The sequence below is a fragment of the Manis javanica genome, chromosome 16 (genome assembly GCF_040802235.1).
Source record: "Manis javanica isolate MJ-LG chromosome 16, MJ_LKY, whole genome shotgun sequence".
Classification (NCBI taxonomy): Eukaryota; Metazoa; Chordata; class Mammalia; order Pholidota; family Manidae; genus Manis; species Manis javanica.
In genome coordinates, this window is record NC_133171.1 from 17,081,295 (window position 1) to 17,105,185 (window position 23,891).

The window sequence follows — 23,891 nt, forward strand, 5'->3', positions numbered from 1 at the left end:
GAACTTACAGATTTCTGCTTTACCATCGGAGAATAGGGATTAGGCCGAACCAGCAGATTAACCATGTTCCCTACATTCTGAGCCCGATGGAATGATTATCTGGCCACATACTGCAGAGATCACACATTCTTCTCTGTAACAAGGCAAATTAGATATTTATGCTTCTATTCCAAACAAAGCAGACATGCTGTCTGGCAGGATTTTTTTTCTACGCTAGTTAGAACTCTTGTAAGTAAGCTTACGGGTTTCAGTATGTGGCACTTCAACCCTGCTATACGTAAACAATTTTTAGGAGGGTTATACTGTTTCTTGCTTTACAGTCAGTAGGAGTACTCTTGCCATTACCATCTCTAACTTCTTGTAATGATTTTGTAAAAATGTTTCCTTGCTTGAATTTGCATACAAACCAGTTCATACATTCACCACGACAGCCTCACTGCAAGCTTACTCCCCTTTCTCCTACAGCTTTCCATGTATATTCTTGTCTATGCTTTTGGTTCAGATTCTCAACACAACTGCTCACCTCTGAATCTTCACAGTCCCTGGCACAATGCTCCTCACATGCTAGGCCCGCCGGCCGCTGCCTCCCTGCGCCTGCTCGGTGGCTGCCCGCAAGGTGCTCAGCCGCGGCGTGCAGCCGACTCATTCTGTTCTCAAGCCCATCACTGTCAGGGTGGTGGGCACGCTGGTGGCCCCCAGCTCACTAGAGTTGGGTGCTGGAATTAACTGTGCTGTCACAAACCCTGCTGCCTGACGTGAAAACTGGGCACCCCGAGTTCTGTGGAGCCCCAGCTCCCGACACTTCTGACACACTAGCTTCATCCACACAGGTGGAGTTCTTCCTGGTTTCCTGCTGGCACTGGAGTTCCAGCCAGGTGCTTGTCTCACCCAGAGCTCTCAGGACTCGGAAAGGCCCTCATCCTAACCTCTTGCCTGCAGCTCAAGTCAGCCATTCCCCTGCCTGGGCAGAGGCAAGAAGGGCAGGAATCAGTGGCTGGCTCCTTGCTTCTCTGGCCTCCGGCCTGGATTCTGGTGCAAAACAAAATCATTGCTGAACCACTGACGCTAAAACCACCAGCTTTTAAAAATATTATCCCTCCTTCCCTTCTTCCTTTTCTTTCTGAAAAATATTTCCAATGCATCAGGAACCTATTCACTTATAAGACACAATAGAAATTGGTGACTAGAAAAGTGGAATTAAAAAGATACATAAATTACAAGCCCCAAGGTTTTTAGAATGATTTAAGAGACCCAATACTACTCTGTCACATTCCTAAGTGTTGAACTCCGACTTGTGCAGTCACTTCACTTAAGATCAGTAGGTTTGTGAGCCGGCTGGGTCTGAAGACCATGCTCAGAACAGTGGGGCCGATACCTCCGGCCATCACGTCCCACTCCTGTTCTGTGAGCTGCTGGGTGCCTCCAGCCTGAGCCAGCCCCACTGTAAGGAGCGTGGTCCATCCTCTCCCGACGCCCCGCCTCGCCCGGCACACGACCTCCACCCCATCCACGAGCTGGCGGGGCTGATGCCCTCCATGTCTGTGCCAGGCTCTTCCTGCCACAAGAGGTACACAATAAAGGCTTGCCGAGTAGCCTGATTTTGCTCTGAGAATGCCACTGATTGATTTATTCATTCAAAAAGTTATTTATTACTTGCTCAGCACGTGTCAGACACTGGGCAAGTTCCTGGGACATCCAGCTTGTTTTTAACTAGCTCTTAATCTAGTGAGAGAGACAGAAAGTAAACAGCCACAACTCATGGGTACAAAAGTCACAGCAGAAGGAGGCCCGAATGCTCTGAAAGCCCTCCAAAGTGCCACTTACCCCGTCTGGGTCTGTCACAAGCAGAGGCTTCTAAAAGTGATGTGACTGAGCCATCTGCCCGGAAGGATTAGAAGATATTCCCTGGAGAAAAAGTTCAGCTTAAAGTACAAGGTGGGGTGGGAGGTGGTGGTGAATATGAGGCTTGCATAGCGGGAAGGGCAAAGGTTTTAAGAATCCACTGTTTTCGGTGATGGATACTAGGGTATCGTGAGCACAACAATGTTTTGCTGTGCAAGAGTCAGGACACCTCGCACCCCAGCCCCAGGCACAGTGCACCAGTGCCCCGCGGTGGGTGGCCAGTTCCGGCTGAGAGCTTGGGTAGACGGGGGCTTGGTCAGTGGCTGGACGACTCTCCCAGGAAAGGGCAGCTCGCCTGGATTAAGGAGCCATTCTAAAGGCATCATGTCCAAGGCGTCCTCAGAAGAAGTCATGTCGGACTCTCTAGTGTTTATATCTGGCCTCTGCATGAGAAATTTGTAGGTAACTTTACCACAAATGCAATTCCACTCAGCAAGTATTTACTTCGAACCTAAAAGTTTCCTTTAAGGGCATCTGAAAATATAAGACAGTCCTACTTGTGAGAAATTTACAATCTAGTTGGCTAAGAGTACTTTAGCGAACACACAAGGCAGTATATAACCCAGTGTTGGACAGTATTATTCATGTTTCATGGGAACAGTTAGCAATTAAGTGGATTCCTCTTTATTCCTTCTCCTTGATCTTCCATATCTGACCCACATTCTCTTGGTGCCAGAAGAGTAACTACGAAAGAAAGAGAAAGTCGGCAAGAAGCTGAAATTACCAGCAATGACCGATGAGTCCTCCTCGTCTCTCCCTTATTACAGCTTTTGGAGAAAATACTGTGCTAATTTAACTGAGAAAAATAAAGATATTCTTGCTTGTAATACATAACCTAATGACTAACAAGATTTTCCCTCCCTTTTATATCTTTTCTGTAAGTGATGACCCTTAGGAAGGTACAGTAACACTGCCTTTGCACTGAAGGTGGAAGTTACTTTCTCTACGTTCTCCGGCCCTATTAGGCTTTTCTTCGGGTGTGCTGATGCCCGGAAGTAACTGTCTGGTGGCCGTCCTGGACGTGCTGTCCTCTGCTCTGCTCCCAGTTCCCTTCCTTGATGACACTGTACTGGACGACATGGTCACAAAGTGCAATAGGCTTCTGCCTGAGGGGAACATTTCCGGTGATTTGTGGAACTCTTTGCCAGGGTCACCAGTCATCGAAAGTAAACTCTTCAAGAGGAAAAAGTCAATTCCAAGTTACAATTTTCAGATTTTCAGGGACATTGTAATTGACAAGTTCCAGAAAGTCTGTTAGAGAAATGCTTCACTAATGTATGAGATTCAACAATTGGTAGTTAATACTCTGGCTTAAATCCTTGTCTCTTCTGTTAAAATGACAATAGCCAGGGAGATTCTCATATTGACCCTTTTCAATAATTTATACCTTGTGATGGATGTGTTTGCCGCGTTCTTTCCCGAAAGCAGGCTTGCCTGTGGTGACTGCAGACAGCGAGAGGCTGTGGAGGTCACGAGCCATGAAAAGGTCACGCAAAGGGGACAGGAGACGCCAACTGCCGGGAGAGGCAGACTTCACAGTTTTTTCCAGGGTCAGGCATGACTTTGAATTTATGTATAAAGATGGGCTTCATTGAGCTAATCCATGATGCGTATATGTTCTCATTGTAATGTATTTTCAACTGCTATGGTAAGACTTGAGAAATAAAACATGGAAATGTTTAATAATTTAGTATTTCCAAGAGTCTAGACTACTGAGCATATTAAATAGTAACTGTTTAGAAGGAAGGGAAGAGAGATGGGTAAGAGATTTTATGAGTACTTACTTACAATGAATCAGTTGTTTTCGGAGGTCTATTTCTCACAAAAGGTAGATACTATTTTTTGCTATTTTAGAGAAGACAAATGTGAGGAGGGTCAGACAGTTAAAAAATGTGCCCAAAGTTTCACAGCTAGTAAATGAGAGAAAACACTTCCCAAGCCAGGATCACCTGACCCGCAAGGCATTTGCTCTTTCTGACAGGGACCATGCTGCTCAGATGTTTTAGCAGATGTGGATTACAGAAATGTTAGAAATAAAATTGCGTTTGTTAAAGGGTGGGCATTTAAAAAGCTATGGGTTGTGGTTGTCTGTGGTTGAGATAAAATAATGTTTCCCCCCAAACTCACACACACACACACACATACACACACACACACACACACACACACACACACACAAACACCCTGATGATGCTGGTCGAGCCACTGAATTCATGTGGAGGGGCCATTTTCTTTCGCAAGACAAAATGCAGGCTGAGATAAGCTGCTCCCCAGGCCTGCTGACGGGCACGGCCGCTGGCGTCACGTGAAACAGAAACGTGAGCCCAGGACCAGTGATACGCATGAAAGTGAATAGCTTTGTGAATGTTAAAGGGAGTAAGGGGAAAATGAGCCAAATAGCAAGAATAAAACTGAAAGGAGGCTGAAAGGAGGAAGCCGTACGTGACACAGACGGCTGTTCTGGAAGTGTCTGTAAACAATAAACGTGCAACGGGGAGCTGAATAGCTGTGCTATTAAGACTCTCCCCTCTTGGGAAAAATATGACACCACGGCCCTAAGTTATCTGATTCTGACAAGCATCTTCCTATCTCGTCTAACATTAGTTACATTAGCCGTTTAATATAATAGGCTTTCCTTTTGTTATTCCATGTTTCTGCCATCTGAAAATAATGAGCTTAAAACAGCAAGCATGTTGTCATTTTACCCTGTGGATAGGTTCTTTCTATGCAAAATTCTAATGAAATTGCTCTTCTTTAGAAAAGAAAACCAATTCCTATTTTTTAATGTTTTATTAAAAAAACCCTAACTCATAAAAATAAAGACTCTTCCAAGAGATAAATATCTCATGTATTTAGAAGGCTTCAGCTTACTTATCAGTTCAAGACTTTTTCATGCTTTGACTGCCTTTTGAAAACTAACAAGCTGTGGAAAAGAAAGTCCACTACGAAGAGAGATGGCTTGCTCTGTGTGACTGACCGAACTTGGACAGCGATGGCCTGTCAGCTTGTACATAACTGAAATAACTCGTAACTAAAAAGACACAGGTCCCTCAACCATCGCTCAGAACAGCCCTGTTGGCAAGAACACTGTCTTCAACTCAAAGCTAAGTCGCTGCTGCAAACTTGGTTGACTATGAAATTGGGACCGACCAGCGCTCCTGCCCCTTACAAACCTGACGAGCGCTGGAGGCCTCTGGTCCACATCAATGCCAACCAGCTGCGTGATGCATGACTGTGCACCTGCAGCCTCTCCTAACAGACTTCCCTGCTTTGATTCCAGTCCCTGTATTCCATGGCTCTGCATGTTCCTAGGGTTGGGGGGTGAGGGGAGTGCAGCGGTACACATCAGCCTGGACTATCAATAACCTTGGAGGCCTCTGGGAAGAGTAGAGGACAGATAATTCATTGCAGTATAGAAGAGACAGCTTGGAAGTAACTCCTCACTATTATCTTTCTGATTTGAGATACAGTCAAAAGAAATAATATCCAACAGTGCAGTGTTATTAAGGAAAAGCATGGGACAGTTATGTGCACAGGAATGTGCTCATTTTTTTTGGTTACAATTTAAGACACATGTGAAACTCCAAAAGGTACACTTAGTACAATTATGCTATTGGTGAATTGGCACAAGGGTCACAACTTTCAGACAAACCTCTAAATACAGGTGTTAGGGGGAAAATACAGCCATTTTTAGGTCTTAGGGGAATGAGGAATAAACTGATCTGAATCAAAGAGTCTTAGTTCTCCCAACTGTTTTCCAATGTGAAGCTACTACTACATTCCTCATGCTTTCCAAGTTTCAAGTGACCTTCCATTAAACTTTTATAATGTGGTTCCTTTAAATGTTTGATTCATGCTTTGCTATGCACACTATCACTAGTCATAGAGTAATTAGCGTCAGTGGCACTGCATATTAGCTGCTCGCCTCCACCCCCACCCCAGCACTGTGTGCTACACGGACGGCCTGATGCCGTGTCGCGTTCCCAGTGCCTCTGTGCAGCGGCTGAACAAATGAATGTGGGGTTTACAAACTTCACCTACTGACTGCTGAGCCCCATTCACACTGCTGGCATCAGAGCGGGACCTCCGATCCACAGACAAACCCCTGCTCCGCGATACGCTGCACAGTGAGTGAACAGAAGGCCCCGATTCCACCTTCAGTCAAAGTGGACACAGAACGTGGCCTGGAATGGGAGTGAATTCTCCCCAATTTGGAGAACCACACATTGGTGGGACTACCCTTCAGAGAAGCTGGCAACACTAAAAAGTACTTCAATTCAGTAATAAGGCAGATGTTCATATAGTCGTGATAATGCGAAAACAGAATAGCACTGATTCATTAAAATGCTACAAATTAAAAGTGACTTGTGTTTCTATATTTTCATAGTGGAAAGAGGTTTCCATGGCATTTGGGAGTTGACAGCACGTGGAGTCAGTCTCAGGATGGCTCTGCAGGACAGAGCGAGCCGTCCGCGTCACCCAGGTGCCCATCTGCTCCTGCCCCACTCCAGCACGGCGAGGAGCGGAGCGCTGACCTTTGGAGGCTGTCTTTCTGGCATTACCTCCCTGAACTAATGAAATGTTTTGGCTTAAAGTCCACCCCTTTCAGTTCTGTCTGAGCTTCAGAATGAAGGTCCTTAATTCTGAAGAAGCTCAGTCTAATATATGTCAGTGGAAGGAGGAAATTAAATTATGTTGTATTTCCCTAGCATATGGTTCTGGGGCAAAAAATTACTTTCAGTCTCTGTTGTAACTCTAGAGGGAACTTAGCAAGATGAAGAACGCACGTACCAGGAAACGTGTCTGTCATTTCACTGGTTCTTAAATTCACAGTGATGGGAGGAGTTCCTGTGCGAACTCCCCTGAATGTAACAGATGAAATCCAAGAGAGTTTAATCAACAAAAATGACAGTACATATATTTTTATAGCATTGAAAAGTTCATAACCCATGTGTGTCACCTCACCTGACCCTCACAAACACTAAAGATAGATAGAGCAGAGATGGTCTCCATTTTGAAAATAAGAAATTAGGTTTGAGGCTATTAAAGATATTTCTTTTTTTTAGATAAAAAGCTAACTAAGACTAGTATACCTTAGAAGGAAGGCTAATCTGGAAATAGGCCAGCCAGTTTGAACCCATTTTGAATATTACCCAGCTGAGCTGCTGAATGGCAGAGTCAAGACATGAACCCTCCATCCTTAATAGCAAAATCAGTGTTTTTCACAAATTCCTAGAACTACAGCAGCGTTCTCTGGGTTGCAAGCTTGTTCATTATAGATCTTCTGTTCTCTAGTCTGTCGAGCAGTGCTCTAGGCAGTGAGTGTATTTTTAAAAACATCAATTAATTGAATGAATTAAGCAATATTGGGATCTAAATTATTGGGAAGAACAGCTAAAAATAGCTTTAAAAGAAGAAATGGATGAGCTGAATATTTAACTTGACTGATTTTACTCCTAAAATGGTTTCTCCCAGATTGATATGTAATGTTATCCTGATACCTTAAACTCCTGAAGATGTCAGTTTGTATCCATGTGTTGCTATTAAGGATGTATGGTATCCATGGTGTTGCTCACAGTGTTTACGTGGCTAAACCTCATTGAAACAGTGTTTCCTTATTTCTCAACGGCAGCTATGACTGTCTACAGTATTTCTCATGCATTGCTCCATGACCGATTACTGTTACAGTGTGGACTGCAATTTGTATTCTGCAGCACAGGAGCATTAATCTTCACTCCTTCGTCCACCCTGTAATTCATTAAATGCAGACTTCCAATGCAGGGCACATGCAAGAAGATGTAACTGCATAGGAATATAGTGCTGTTATGACAAAACATAATTAATAAAACATAAAATGTTTTATGAAGTTAGGGTTTTAATTTGCTACCTCAAGAAATATGCTCTAGCAATTTTGTGCAAGGTAACTTCCCAGGAGAATTTAAATTCCTTTACCCTCCCTCTTCTAGGTATCAAACAGATTATGATTAATGTACACTACACTAAATCTCTCTGGACTGGAAAAGGTCCTAGCAAATTTCTAAAACCAAATTGAAGCTACTGATAAATATGATCATCTTAAATCTGGAGCAAAGTTGACTTGTGGATTCCTATCCTGACTGTCCGGGCCTCTCTCTCATTTTTTCTGGATGTCACTACACAGCAGGGAACAGATTGTGTCTAAAGGGAGCCCAGTGGGAGGCAGGACAATAGAGCAGGGCCATAGGACCCCTCCAGCGGCGGGGCAGACGGATGGCCTACATGTGATGCAGGCAGTTCACATGAGAAAAAGTGAATCTGCCCTGCAGCTTGCATGTAGCCTGCATTTTAAGAGGCAGTTAGGGAGATATGTAAAGTAAATACGAGTAGGAAAGTATTAGACAACATCACTCTAAATTCATGTGAGACATCAGCAAAATGATGTATGTTCATGTAAATGTGCACATGGTCTTTCTCTTAATTCCTCAATCTTCATAAGCAAATGTACTAGTAAAAACAGCATTAATGGGTCGCATATTAATATTTATGTTTTACTATATAAAGACCTTGCATACATTATGACTGTTTTGCAAGTGGAATGAATAACTAATGTTACATTATGTAAGGGTACGTATTAAACAGACATGTCTACACTTTCTTAGTTCAGGATATGATTAATGCAGCCTATCAGGAGCCAGATGGTGCAGAACCAGAGCCATCAATCAAAATGAAAAGCCCACGGCGTGCTATCCACAATGAGGTTCTCACAAATGGAGATTCTGTTCACAGACCCTAACCGGTAATAGGCAGAAAACGCCAAGAACATAGCTACACTGTCCCACTGGGATAAAAGCTGGAGCTCAGGCTTGGCTGGATAAAAAATCTGGATCAGGAACATTTGTCGCGGGAGCCCTGAGCCAGAGAGGTGGGAGAGCCCAGCAAACCCAACAGCCTGCCCTTCAGATTAACAAAAAAGAGAAACATTAGGTGCTTTTTAATTATTCTAATAATGTTTGGACTGGTGACAGTATCTGGCAAACAGTGCCCACTCCCTGTATGATTTAGGAGGGGACTGAGCCACACAGTGACAAAGCAGCTGCCCCTGGCTGCCTGACATGTGAGCTGGCGTCTCGTTTCTCTTGCACAGGCTCTATTATAAATAACCCCGAGTGCCTAGTGTTAGCTTGCAACCTTTCTCCACGGATCTATGGGAAACAATTTTAGTCTCTGTTTTGCTTAATACTAATGACTATTTTTGGGGAAGTTGTAGGGAGAAAGGTGGTCTGAAGACATTTCCTGTTCCTTTAACAGCTTTGCACAAAAATAACTATAGAAACACGAACTGCTTTTTGTCTTTGTTAATGGATCACGTGTGCTTGGAAAGTGTTAAAACAATGACCACGTGCTACATTCAGGACCTCAAACAAACTAATATGTAAGTCCCAGTTGCTAACAGCTATGGAAATACCACCTTGGAATTCTAATTTTGTGGCATTTCAGAAGGTAGACAGATATTCAGTGAAGGAGAAAATTCCAGGAAATATAAACTTCCTGCAAAAAAGAGTTTTGCAGCAAAATGAGATACCTTAATAATATATTAAAAACCACAAATTTATAAGGCTAATGGAAATGAAAATATTTTGAAAACCTAAATGTGTTATCTAACAGCATTTCTGCTTTAAGATAAAAATTATGACCCTCATAACTTGACATAGGTGACAATTTGGAAAGAGAACAGCTTACCTTTACTTTTGTAGCAATAATGAAAAAGGAGTCACCAAGCACGTTAACATAAGTAAGACCTTAAGTACCATGGTTGAGCTTGAAAATTCTTAAATTTTAGTATATCTTTCTGTCTTCATTATTCTGTTGTTTTAAAATAGGACTGGCATCCTAAATTTTGTAAAATTCGCTACTATCTTTTTCCACATTGTTACAGATTCTGTGTAAATAACATTTATCAGCTGGGTATTACACTACACACATACTATGCTTTACTTACATAATTAACACCCTTAATGGTGGACATGTAAACTCCTTCTCTCTCCTTCCTATTATTAATACGGTAAACATTTTTGTGAAAATTGACACTTCTGTCTTTAAGATCATTTTCTTAGAGTAGATTTCAGAAGTTGAATTGCTGAGCTAAGTGATATGAACTTTAAGGTTCTTTTTTAAATTTCTAGTCTCATTCAGCACTCAGTAGTCTCAATTTAAAAACTTTAGCAATTTTATAGTTGAAAAGAATACTTTGTTGTAATTTAAATGTGTATTATTTTTAATGACCAGTTAGGTTAGGAATTTTTTTGTGGTTAACAACTACATTTCCTTTCTAAAATCTCACTGATGTCTTAGAAAATATGTCATTCTTATATACTCATAAAAAAAATCCCAAAGTACTCCTCCCTGGAATACTGAATTTGTCTAATTACTTGAAAATAATAAACCGTATTCCTTTAAAATATTTAAAAATAGCCAATGTTACATTACGTTAGGATACATATTAAACAGACATGTCTATACTTTCTTAGTTCAGTGTGATTAAAGCAGCTTCAGGCCTCTCTTGAAACTACTTCAAATCAGTGAACATTTAAAATAACTAACTAAATGCTCTGATCAGCAGAATCATTGAGGAACCATCTAGTTATCAAGGCTCTTCCCACCCAGTGTTAGAAATGTTAAATGACAGCAATCTTCCTCGATAATCTTCTCCCATGAAATGCATCTCTGTTTTACTTCTACCAAAACTTGAATATGGGCTGGCTCGCATCGGCTCCCTTTGACACATTCGTGGTGATTTTTTGATATACACATAATACGGGCCACATCGAATCAATGGGGATTCAGGGTGTGAGAGAAAAGCAGTTGTGGTCAAAACACAGGAGAACAAACCATCGGAAGGACCAACAAGAGAGCGGAATTTAAACTCATAAGGAAACAGGGTATCTTTCTAGAACTAGATGTAATTGAAATAAACACCCGAAAAGGTAGTACCTGTCACGAAGAATTGGCATTTCCAAAATTCAGTGACATTTATATTTAAAGTAGATGATACAGTTAAAAAAAAAAAGACAAGAATGAAAAATACAGAGGAAAATAAAGCCACGCAGGTTCTGAAAAATCCAGTCATCCAAATTTTCTCTGGCTCCATCATGGCCTTTTTAAAGGAAAGTAGTATGTTCCCCTCCTTTTCCTCACTATGAAAAGCCACATTATATATAAAAGGCAGACGATTCAGAAGCACAGGTACACAATACTGGCTCACACTGAATAGACATGTGTGAACTACTCTCGGACCTCGGTCCACGGTGAGCCCCACTCTGCATCATCAACAGTCTTTGCGAATGCGCTTTTTAAAGGTCTGCTATGGGAGCTAACGCAGCAGGGGGAGAAAAAGGTGAGGAGAACTCAATTCACTCGTAACTGAGGTCCTTTTCTCCACAGCACCAGTCATTTCTGCTTGTCACCCTGCTTTCCCACCCCAGCCACCGCACCCCAGGGGTGCCGCCTATGGAGGTCTGCCAGGGGTGAACGGACCTCCCCCAGCCTGGCCGGTTCCATGGCTTTCGATCAGAGAACAATAAAAAGGGCAAGCTACAGTGGCTTTCTTTTATACAAACGCACAGTAGGTCTGCATAATCCAGGAGTGGCTGTGTCACATATAACACTATCACTTTTCCTGTGACCTGTTTGTTTGGCCGCTGATAAAGCCAAGTAACTGGAAATTCACATTCAGTGGAGCAAACCAAGTTCACATGAACCTCAGGGGCTTAGAATGTTAAGTCCAATTTGCCAAAAGATAGCATTATACTGGAGTTTTGAATCCCAGAACAACTGGAAATAAAAGTCCATATTCTATAGAATGCAAATATTGAAAATCAACAGTAGCTACAAACAAAAATAAACAATAACCAAAAAACCCCACAAAAAAACCAAAACATCTTATGGCAAAGTGAAAGACCTACTAAACGAGGAGTCAGCAAATCTGACTCGTGAAGTTCTATTATTAATTAGCCACAGCCTGTGGGACTTGATCCTCTGTAACTTGGTTTCCATATCTAAATTAAAAAGAAAGAAAAGAGAGGGGCCTGTATTAAACTGACCTTACAATTCCTCTGATTGCTAACATTAAGTGATTCTGATGTATACCTGTAAAAACCCACCTATCACCAATGAATTAGCACGTGCAATACTCTAGGTGATCTGATTCTGGGTTATATACACAGTTATCAGTAGTTATTGTTTCTTTTTTCCTCCCTGTCCTTTCTTTTTGGGGGGGAGGTAAATTTAGAGTCAGAATTTAAAGACAGCGTCCTGTAGGACAATTCTGTTCACACAAGGGAATGACTGGACCGCATCAACGAGGCTGCGCTATGTTAATGAGCCTACACACATCTCGGCAGAATTCTAAGGTGCAGACACAGGCTCAAAGTGTGAATCATAAGGCCTGGCTGAGTTCACACATGCGAGCTAGCTTTCTGACCCTCCCCACTCCAGGCTTTGCACTGTTAGGATATCTTGGAAGGCTTCAGTGCTATTCTAAAATGACTTGTTTTAAAAAATAATAGAAAAATCCTAGCTCCCAAAGATACCAGAACAATGTTTTCATTTCCCTCCTTTACATTTCCAGCTGGTTCTATTTTTATCTAGTTGAAGGACCTTGGTGATATTTTCTAGTATCCTGTCACATGCACGCTTTAATCACAATAAAATTACCCCATGCTAACATTCCTTTACAGATATCTAATTATAACAATGAATGTTTACTGATGGAATTTGTAATAGTAATTATAGCATTTAACAGTTATTAAGCATTTACTACATTAGAAGCGAACAGTCAGTTTCTTCAACATATCTTCTTTTTTATTCCTTATAATAACCCAATGGGGCAGGTACTATTTTTTTTAAATATCCATTTTAGAGATGAGAAAGCTGAACTCAGAGAGGGTGAGCACACTGCCCATGATACACAGCTAACAACGGAGGACTAAAACCCAGGTAAGAGAGCTTCTCTACCGAAAACTGTCCAAAATATTTTCAAAGCTTACGGAAGTTGATAAATTTTATGGTACAATGGTCCATTATGCTGTGCAGTGCCCCTGAACAGAAAGAATGATGGGATACATTCTATTTAGAGAGTTGCCTTAAGAACAGGTTGTTGCTCCTCTTGAACGGTATACTTTCCATTATTATAAAATGAAAGTTGTGCATTTAGCTGCTTATCTATTCTCCTTTGCCTCCCAGAAGGCCAGGCTTGTATTTTCAACTGTAACAATGACTCAGATATTGTGCATGAACAGCACTGCTCTTATTTTGTCCTAAAATACCTTATTATATACCTTTTATATAAGCTACTGTGAGGCTTTGGACAAAACGAAAACAAGTATAAAAACAAAGCAGGATTTAAGTAATAGAAGCAATGCATTAGTAAAATGCAATTAGATTTTAATTAGCATGATATTTTCTTCAGCCAGGTAAACTCAGCCTGATGAGGTAGTGAAGGTGCTTTTTACTATGTCCTTTAACACAGATTATCTCATCTGCTCCAAAAGCTGTGGGCTAAAGAAGGCAGCTTTTACTCAAAGCCATAGCTACCAGGTAACAGAATTAGTGATCACAGAAAACAACGGACCCAAAGTCAAATGACAAAATACTGATTCGAAGTCAGTTTTTTTATTCTATTATATCTAAATATTACACTCCTAATATTTAGTGAAGTTTCAATATTTTTAAAAATAATTAACCTCATAAATTCAGTGACAGTGATTTCTTGCATTGCTTATAAAAACAGAACATATCATAACTAATTTTTTTACATTCACTATACTAGAATCAAAATGGTGCAATGTGGCCCAGCATTTTACTATATATTCATGTAGGGCACTTGACATTAAACATCCTGCTTGAATGTTGCGGAGGACGGTGCAGACAGACCCACCGTGGGCATCCGCGCTGCCGTGGAGCTCGGCGGCCCCGCCCTTCCTGCAGGCGCTCCTCACTCCACAGAGAGGCCCCCACCCCTTCACCCGGCCAGGCCAGCGTGGCCCGAGGAGGTGGGGATCCCGACCACATGGTAACTCCCAGGGCAGGGAAGCTGGCGGGCAGAACCGGCTGGATTCTCTGGGACCCTGGCCTTTCTTTTTTCTGTTTGGCAGCACGAGGGGCAGGAGCGGCTGGGCAAGCACCTCCTACCTCCAGCTGGCACGCAGGAGAATGGGGGCCACGCTGAGGACTGTTCAGCAAAGACTGCTGGTGGGGACGCCATCTGAGTCCCAAGTCAAGGCCTGCTTAATGCAGAATCCACCTTGACAGCTTAATTATGGCAGCCAAGAAATTATAAACCGTCTCTTTGTTCAAACAGGCATGAGTTGGGTCACTCACAACATCATCCTAAATAAAATATCCAGTACATCAGTTAGGATCCTTACAGATATGTCACATTATCAGACTAGGTATAAATTCAAAATGGTACACTCAGGACTGCTGTTTGAGCAGTCTAAACAGAAGACCAGTTAATGAAGGGCGGTGCGTGCATGTGTGCGCGCGGAGTTAAGGCAGGGGTGAAGTAGGACAGCTGAGGAAAGTGGTAAAGGTTTACAGAAGCGCTGGGAGAGTCGAGAAGGAACTCACCACAGGTGCCGGAAAGGGGTGGGGTTGAGGGCTCAGCTCAGAGGGGACTGCGTAACTTTATAATGAAGGCAATTAGCATAATTTACTCATTTAGAACATTTGGAAGCAATGCAGCACACACACACACACACTTTGTGCAGCCATGTGGGAGCCAAGCCGCAGTCTATTTTAAGCACCCCAGGTAATTCTAATGTGCCATTGTCTGATCCTCTGCTAACGAAGGGCACCACTCCATTGTGAGGCGCTTGCACACTCTTCATACAGTTGAAGACAGCAGACCCTGCTTTTAAACCATCCTCCCTCATTATATATAAATGCAACATAACCAGGAATAGGAAATTATATTTTAAACATGAAATATGGAAATCTAGTGGAGCCACTGCTTGTCCACACAAACTTTTAAATTTCCCGTGTGTGCACAGAATACAGAACATGCCTCAGAGATGCACAGCCAAGAGCACTTGTGTAAGAGACAACCAGACTTTGGACAAACATCATGTCCCCTGCTTTGAGTTCTGAAGAGGAAAGATTACCTGGCGAATGGAGTAACAGTGGCTTCCAGAAATAGGAAACAGCCTGTACCTAGACATGGCGGCCAGAGAGAGTGTGGAGTATTTGCCAAAGACATACAATTCAGCAGGGCTGGAGGGCAAGGTAAAGAAGAGGAGCTCCCGGCCAGAGACCTGCACAAAGGCAAAGAGGTCTGAGCTCGATGATCACAGGAGCAGATCTGGAAGAATCCGACCAATCAGAAGGGGAAGGGGCGAGGGAGCAGCCTAGGATGACATGCTGGTGGACTTCGGAGTTGGAAGACATGTTAACATTCATGAGGTAGTAAACACTGAGCCCTGGGTGCTCAAAGAACAGAACACGTGTGAGTGGCAACACCCAAGGGACACAGAGGAGACGCCTGGAAGGGGAGACCAGGCAGGGGAGCCCTGGGGAGACCGACACGCTACCGTGTGCGCATCACCTACGACCCGGAACATATAAGGAAATCACATACTTAGGCAAGTGCTTGCCATCGTTGAGGGAAACTTTAAATATATGTCTCGTACACATTCAAAATTCATTATTATGAATGCTTAATTTTGAAAAAGATTTTCCATCCATGAGCTAAAACCATTTGTCTTTATTTAAAAATGAGTGTATTTGCACGTTATAACTGAAGTGAAAAGTGGTTAAGGCTTAGACCCAGCAAGCAGAAGGAAAGCCCAGAGAGGCACCACTGACAGGCCTGAAGTCTCAGCAGCTGCTGGCCTGGGGCACGCGTTTAGTGGCGGCTCGGCAGCAGTGTTAACCCGTCGTGCTAAGCCTGACTGCATACGGTGAGGCTAGGAGGTAACTATGTTTGCCTCAACTTTTCAGAGCAAACTTTCGGGTTTTGACCTTATCTCCCTCAAGTAAGAGAAAGGTGAGTGACTGAAAAGCCAGGTAAACACATCAGTAAACGGTCTGGTGTAAAAGTGGGTTTTTGTGACATGTGGGAGTGACCTTCGTCCACCTCAAGATGCTCATACAAGAGAGGAAGCCTCTCCCTCCTAGGGAGGGCCCCGGAGCAAGGCCACACGACACTGACCGACAGGGACGGCGCGCTTCCACAGGGCTCGGCCTTGGACACTTGCAGCTGAATGTAAGGTGCAAATACCCACATTTAATCTCTGAGTACACCTGAAGCCATTCAAAGAATTCTAAGGCCACTTAAAAGGTGGGAAAAGAAAACAGGTAATGAGCCAGAAAACATGGGTTATTTGTGGAGAATTAAAGTTATCCCAGCCAATCTTGTTATTAGCCTGAATTTATATTTCAGTAAGAGCATGCACATCTTCCCATCTATTTACCTGTCTACCCACATTATTCATATATGTATGTATGTATATATATATATAAATATTAAATATAGACACATACATATACACAAATATTTATAAGAAGACTCAAATTCTATATTTCATTTCTCCTCTCTTTAAAATGATGTCTTTGGTATTACACTTTAAATTTTCAAAGATTCAAAACAGAGAGACCTGTGCCCCACGGAAATATTCAAATACCTATCATCAGGTTAAATAAAGCAAAATCCATGGAGTCAAGCCGTCTAAAGTGAGAAAAGACTACAATTTAAAAAGCAGAGTAGAAGGGACATGTTTAGGGAGTAGCCACGGCTCTCCTGAAGCCCACCTCCCTGGAACCAGGAAGAAAAAACAACTTCTCGCAGTAGCTCACGTTCAGTTAAAAAAAATTACAGTACCTAAAAAATAAAAAGTCTTTACTTCTTTATTCTTTCTGCAGTGGATACGCTGTGTAATAAGAGTCCGAGACTAGATCAGTAGTGAGGAGAGTATATTGTATTCTAAAAATGCACTCACTCTCTAAAATGTAGGACTTAACCAAATCTCATAAAACTCTTATTGGGATCCTGTACAGATATGTAAAACACAGCCTGAGTAGTGTTTAGAAAAAATACTATACCAACAATATTATGAAGGGTCCTTTCTATTCAAAGGTTTTGGTTTTATAAATAAAGGTTTTTAAACGTTTACACTGAGCTCCATAGGACTGAGTTATTTTTAAAACCAAACCATGTGGTTTGTGATAAGGTCCAGAGTTCTGGGCGTTGAGGGCGGGGAAATTAAAGACCACAGGACCCTGAGACCTGTGACTCCTATGCCTGCTAGTTGGGAAAACCTAAGATTTCTAGGTACACTTCTGCTGAAGCTTAGGAGGAGGGGGAAGATCCGTTTCTTCAGTGAACTATTCATAGATACGTCTCTCACTGTTTTGGGTACTGGAGAAACAGCACTGAACGAAACAGACAAAATCTCTGCTTTCATCCTAATAACTATGATTTTGCATTAATGATGATAATAGCCAAAGCGCCAGTTCTTCACTGAGATTGTACTATGTGCTGAGTAGTGGTGGTGGGGCTGACCTTCCAGCCACTGTAATTTTACTATAAGAATAAGAATAGTCATTCATTGAGCGCTGCATGCTGGGTGTGATCACAGATGCTTTCCATTTCATCCTATGCCAATCCTATAAAACAGGGACTAGCAAATTTCATTTATTCTGAAATGTACATCTCTTCTTTACATTTTAGCATCTCTCGATTCGAGGTGTATCTTTGAATCAGTGGTGTGTCAACATTATAATGGGCAGTGTCTTTCTTTCTTAGTGTCACATAAGCTAATGGCAAGTCTTACCATGAACAGTGTCTTAGAGGCTATAAAATGCAGCGCTATTCTCTTTACAAAGGACGAAACAGGTAAGGAAAACTCAAGTATCTTGGCAAGGTCATAAGGCTGGTAGGCAAGGGGGTCAGAACTTGGTTTTGAAAGGGCAGGTAGCAAACCAAGCTATTCTTTTTTTGTGGCTATTTCTAATAACTGAGCGGACACACTCAAAAGAGAAATGTAAATAAAAATGATAGTAAGATACCATTTTTTCCCTAACAGAAAGGATTCTAAAAGTCAGCTGACATAGTATGTGGGGGAGGGTGTGGGGAAACAAGCAGGTTCCTGCTGTTGATGGGAATGAGCACCGGAACATCTTGTTCAGTGGGCATCTGGCAACTCCTATCACGATTTAAAAGGCATCCACTTACGACCCAGGCATCCACTTCTAGAAATTTACTGTACAGTTAATATTTATACATGCATGAAGTGACATGTTTGTGAGATTATACACTGCAGCTCTTTCTGTGCTGACATTATCTCCAAGATACACTACAAAGTGAAAGAAAACAGATGAATTTGTAGTATGTTAACATTTGAATTAAAAAATGCATGTACCTATATAAAACCACATATGTACGTATGTGTTCATATGTGCAAAACACAATTCTAGAAATGTACATACAGAACAAAAACAGTGGTTGTCGCTGGAGAGGGGAGGGGGTCTGCGAGAGAGGGCTGGGGGGAGGCTTTTCCTGACTGTGGTATTAAGCACATGCATCGCCTATTTCATAATCACAACTGAGTGGGTCCCACCGCTCCCACAGCTGGGGTCATTACGACTGGGACGTTCCGACTATGAAGTGACAGGAATAGAACACAAACTGGAATTAGAAGATGGGTTTTAACCCTGTGTTTGCTGTGGAGTGATGGGTAAACACTGTATATGCAGATCAAAACAAAAATAAAAATGCACTTCATATACTGTATATAACACATTCAATTCTAGTCCACAATTCGGGGTCTTGCTCTGGAAAGGGGAGAGAAGACAGGTAATGAGTGACACGGCCCTGGCAACACCCACAGTGCAGTGGGCTGAAGCAGTAAACACTAACAGGGTGACGTGATCACAGCCCACTGCTGGTCACCATCCACTAGACTGCCCCCCCCTGGGCTGAGCATCCTATCCCAGTTACTGTGCCTGAGCCCTGGGGAAAACTCACAGTTCTTGCCTGGAACTGAATTCCCAAGGCATGGAAAGTGGGCAAAGTCAAATAATAAAGGCACATACGAGCTACGGTGGCGGCATGAGGACAGTTCTCTGAGTGCCTCGGAAAAGAGGTGCAGGTGACATTAAACCCTGAAGGATGAATTCCGTCTTCCCCACCTGCTCAGCAGAGGTGGGAGGGGGTGCCCTGCGAACTCCAGGGCCTGTGCAGCTCTACAGCTAAGGCTAAGGCCCTGGAGGGATCCAGCCTGTGTCTTCTTACCACTGTCTGCAGCGGGAGGACACACCAGGCTCGGCTCTCGGGGAGCTCCCTGCGTGCGGTTCCCCAGGCAGGAGCCCCGGGAGAGTAAAGAGCAGAGAACACCAAAGAAATTCTGTGGAGAAATGCAAAAGTAAGTGGAATACTAAGAAAATACGAACAACGAAGGATGGAATGGGGAAGATAACCAGCTTGCACTGAGAGACCAACTGAAAAACTGGATAGAAATGAGCCTGCTGTGGGGGAGGCGAGAGGCAGACACAAAACCGTTACTACATCAACTGAAAATTTAATTTTAAATTAAATTAGAAAAAGAAAGTGTTGACAAGAAATAAAAAGTGAGGAATAAAAACAAGCAGCGTTCAAGTTATCCCTCTCCAACAAAAAGCCTAAACTCAATTAGAGAGATTTCTGTTTTATACATGGTAGCTGTACTATCACACTTTACAGTAATTAAAATGGAATATTCTCCTTTATTGCCCAAGCGTGTTCTATATAATGATAGAGTTAAAAAGGACTCGAGTTGTTAAAACTCCTTTATTTTTATTTGACACATGTGCATTTGAAACATCTCTGGAATTCTGAAAGACACCCAAAAGCAGGGTGTTAAATAATGGAAAATATTATCATCAGAACAAAGTGGTTAACTTACTTTCTTCCTAGATATTAAAACTCTCTAATTTTCCAATTTCAAGAGGACAGCGTTGATGTATACATTAAAAAAGCACCATAGATGCTAACTGCAATCATGTCTTCTTAATCTTACACAAATACCTTAGAGATAGTGAATTATTGGCCCATGGAAATACTTCCATTCCACTATTCTTTATCAACAGAATTCTGGAAATCATGCAAGTCAGAATCTATAGCAGAGGTTGGTGATCACACGGGGGTGGCACACAGATGGGGGCTTTCAGCCGCTGTTAATAATGTGCTGAGGAAGACACAGGCCAGGCCCGGGAGCCCATTCCGCAGACAGCATCAACCCACACTCCACCAATCACAGGACTCCTGGCAGCCCTAAAACTCCGGCAGCAGCACGACAGAAGGAAGAGGCCGTTAACGGCTCCCTCTTTCCTCCACTGGATGCCTGCATTATGTGTTTTAGGCATCACTAACATTAATGTTTCTCAGTACATCTCAACAAAAATAGCTTCAGCTACAGAGAAGTCCTTGGGTATACTTTATGATAAGATGTATTGCTGAGACCCAAGTGCACTTTTCAGAGGGATATAAACATTCTCTTTCCTTGAAAATAAGGTGTTGGGTGCTCTTTAATTTAACTTCTCTTTGTGCCTTCCAAACAATTTTGCAGACAGATTTCCCAGCTTAAAATATCCTAAGATGTTAGAGGGCCAAAGTCAAATGACTAAGTTATGTATCTTCTTAATTGAAATAATATGTTTGAAAAACCACATCTGACAATAGATGCTTGCCTTTAACGGGGAGGCCAGCCACTTATATAAGGATGAGATGAGGAAGGGAACAAACTTTCTGGGGTCCTTAAAATTAAATACAGGGAAAGTTTTAAACAATATCTTGTTTCATTCAATTCTGGATGTTCTTTTTCCTCTTCCTCTCTCTCCATTCGTGGAGGTGAAATATGAATGAACAAGCAATCCAGGTCGCCACATACTAACACCAACAAAACAAAACAAAAAACTACTTGTTTATCTGTAATTCAAATGTAACTACTTGTCCTCCATTTTTATTTGCTAACATGTCACATGTCAGTGGACAGTGTACTAGTCAAGCTTGCTGTCCCAGTGGGGGTGGGAAAGGCCGGTGAGGCACAAGGGCTGGGGTCGGGGGTGAAGACGCTGGGGGTGAAGACGCCAGGGGTGAAGATGGTGATACATCTTACCGGGTGCAACAACTGATGACGGAGGACAAACAGGAGTGTGGCTGGTGGGGCAGGTGAGCAGCAGCCCGGGCTGGTGGCGCAGACGTTACGTGCACTACGTTACGTGCACTCACTCAAGGTCTGCAACAATGCAATCCCTCTGCCCCTCTTTACTTGTTTCTTCCTTGTGAATTTCATTGAGGCGGTACACGACCATGCCAGTAGAAAATGAGATACTTTTTGGCTTGATAAATAATTTGAAAATACAGTAACTGCAATATCTACGTAGAGCTTCTTTTGATTAACTTTTTAATCAATACTTTCAGACTGAATGTTAGCAAAGGATTTGATCATGAACTTTGCTTTTTCCCTACTTATGTTCCCAAGGTGCTTGGGAGGTGGAAGGGACAGAATATGCTCCTGAATAGGACATCCTTAAACAATGGGCTGGGAAACCTTCCTCCGCCTGCATCACGACCCCACCTGCCTGAAGAAGGAAGTTGCCAATGCTGGCTGGCAAACAGGCCAGGCCAGCACCCTACCTGCCCCTAGCCTGTCCTGAGGACGTCTCCCCATCTCCTGTCCCGTGACTTTAGTGGATTCTCCCTTTGACCTCTCTCAGTGCTGTAGGCTTTCAGGCCCTGTTTCTCTGGCTCGGATGTATCCTGTGTGTGTGAGTCCTAAGAATTCCAATCTTTAGGCTGGAACCACTGGGCTGGAAACCTGCCCCACTCCTACCTGACCCCACTGAGGGAAGTCAGGGAAGAAAGCAAGCTGGACAGGACTCTATGAGAAACAGAGCGCCCCTCAGGGCCTAACCTGCTTGTGACTGATGCCAGCAGCCCTGACTGCCCCTTAAATGAAGACTCCTTTGCCCAGGGTGACGGTGAATCACCAGGCGGAGAGCAAGGACGCAGCTGACGGGCGTGCAGGGGGGCCATTCAATGGGATCCTCAATGCGCTTGTTCACTCAGACTCCACTCTCCCTAGTCGGTCCTCAGGGCAACTGGCGGAGCAGAATTCTGGATCAATGGTCCCTGGATGTAACATTTTAACGACACTAAAATATTGCCATTTACAGATACCTCCTTCTGTACCACCCATCCCTGCAGTTACGGCAAGAAAATGAATTAAAAAAACATGTAAAATAATGCCTGACTTTTTTGAACAATGTCATGTTAGAAGGAAAAGAGAAAAATACCTAGGTACAATATCAAAGTTAGGCTCAAGGAAACATGATCTGCTACTCAGCTTGAATCGAAAGCTGAGGAGGTTTAAAATGAGGAGACTGCTTTTGGAGCAGATCTGCACGGATCAGGAAACAAAGGCAGCCAGACACAGTCACTGCTGATGCGGGAGACAGGGGAGCTGGGTCTGCATCTTCATAGACAGTCACACAGTCACCTTGAGAAGGAAGATACTGCGACAAATGAAAGCACAGATTTACACCAAGAGCTCTTTCGTATGGCCGTTACTGTGAGGATGAGCTAGTAATCTGGCTTTAGAGTGGAGTCCATGAAGCCAATGAAGTGGGTTTAAAAATTTGTGAAGTGCTCACTTCCCTGTGTTTCAAGATCATAACTCAAGCATGGTTTCAGTATGACATGTGTCACACAATCAGGGGACTCGATCAATTAGACATTTACCCAATTATGCCCGATATTTAGCAACATCCCTAAAATTACTTTTTAAACATGTTTTAATCTTTGTCAAAGATGAGGAATAGAGTTAAGTGCACAAATGGCTTTGGACAATCTGCTGCAGAGAACTGTTTTAAGCATGGCATAAACATGCCAAATCAATAACTTGTTTCTTTATCTGCATGTGCTATGAAAAATCTGGCTATCATAGAGTGCCGTATCCATTAAACACTGAATGTGCTATTTCCAGACAGCAGATAGCTCAAAGCTCAACAGGGCCAGCAGGCAATACTCCAAACCTGCATCTCCCTCTACAAGAACAACTCAAAGCACTGGTGCTACATTGTCTGTTGAAGGCACAGGGGGAAACGGGGCTTGACAGTACTGTGGCTACCTCACGACGGGGCCAAACGCCATCACTCTTCCAACATCAGGAGCAGGGTACTGCGACTTCTGCTGTCTTAAATCACCAGAGAAATCTGACTGATGGAGAAATGTACATCGATACACGATTTCCAAAATGAAACTGCCCCTGTGTTTAAGGTACGATATATGGATTTAGGAAACTCGATGTCACAGAGATGACTAGTCTCACAGCGAAGAAAGGATGGTGGTATAATCCAAGACTTTTTTCCAAGACTTTTGAAAGAGATTTTTGCTGTATGCTTCTGTCCAAATGAAGCGGCAGGAATATTTTTCATTTTTATTATATAATATTTCACTGTACACTGGTAGATATGAATTTCCAGATGTGTTTGTATTAACAATCCTTAAGGCAGCCTTAGGAAATGTGGGTCATGGGAATACATACCAACATTTCTTGTGTATTTCATACTGCAATTGAAAATGTATTGTACTGACACATCACTTAAAATTACTCCATCGAGTTATACCTAAAGTAACCTAACTTAATATAAAATACCTTATACTTCTCAGACTTTAATATTTTTATAGTTATATATAATTACATAAACAAATAATCTGGGGAATATTCTACCCTCATCTTTCATTGTCATATGCTTATTTTTCTCCCTTACCCAAGTACCAACACATGCTCAAACATGCTTGCACTATTTCTATTTTATTAAATCCCTCTCTATGTAATACCTCATTTACCTAACCGTATTAAGCAACAGTTGTTCCTAAGAGAAATTTCAAGGATAAATAAAATTTATCCTTGAAATTTCAGTGTTTCTAAAAATAGGCTATATACATCTTATACTATATTAAAACAAAACATCTG

General features: G+C 42.4%; 1 protein-coding gene across 4 annotated transcripts in view; it reads right to left on the reverse strand.

Annotated features, from left to right (window-relative positions):
* The window catches only part of CDKAL1 (CDKAL1 threonylcarbamoyladenosine tRNA methylthiotransferase), a 633,245-nt gene that overhangs the window by 74,989 nt on the left and 534,365 nt on the right, over positions 1-23,891 (reverse strand). The window lies entirely within an intron of this gene.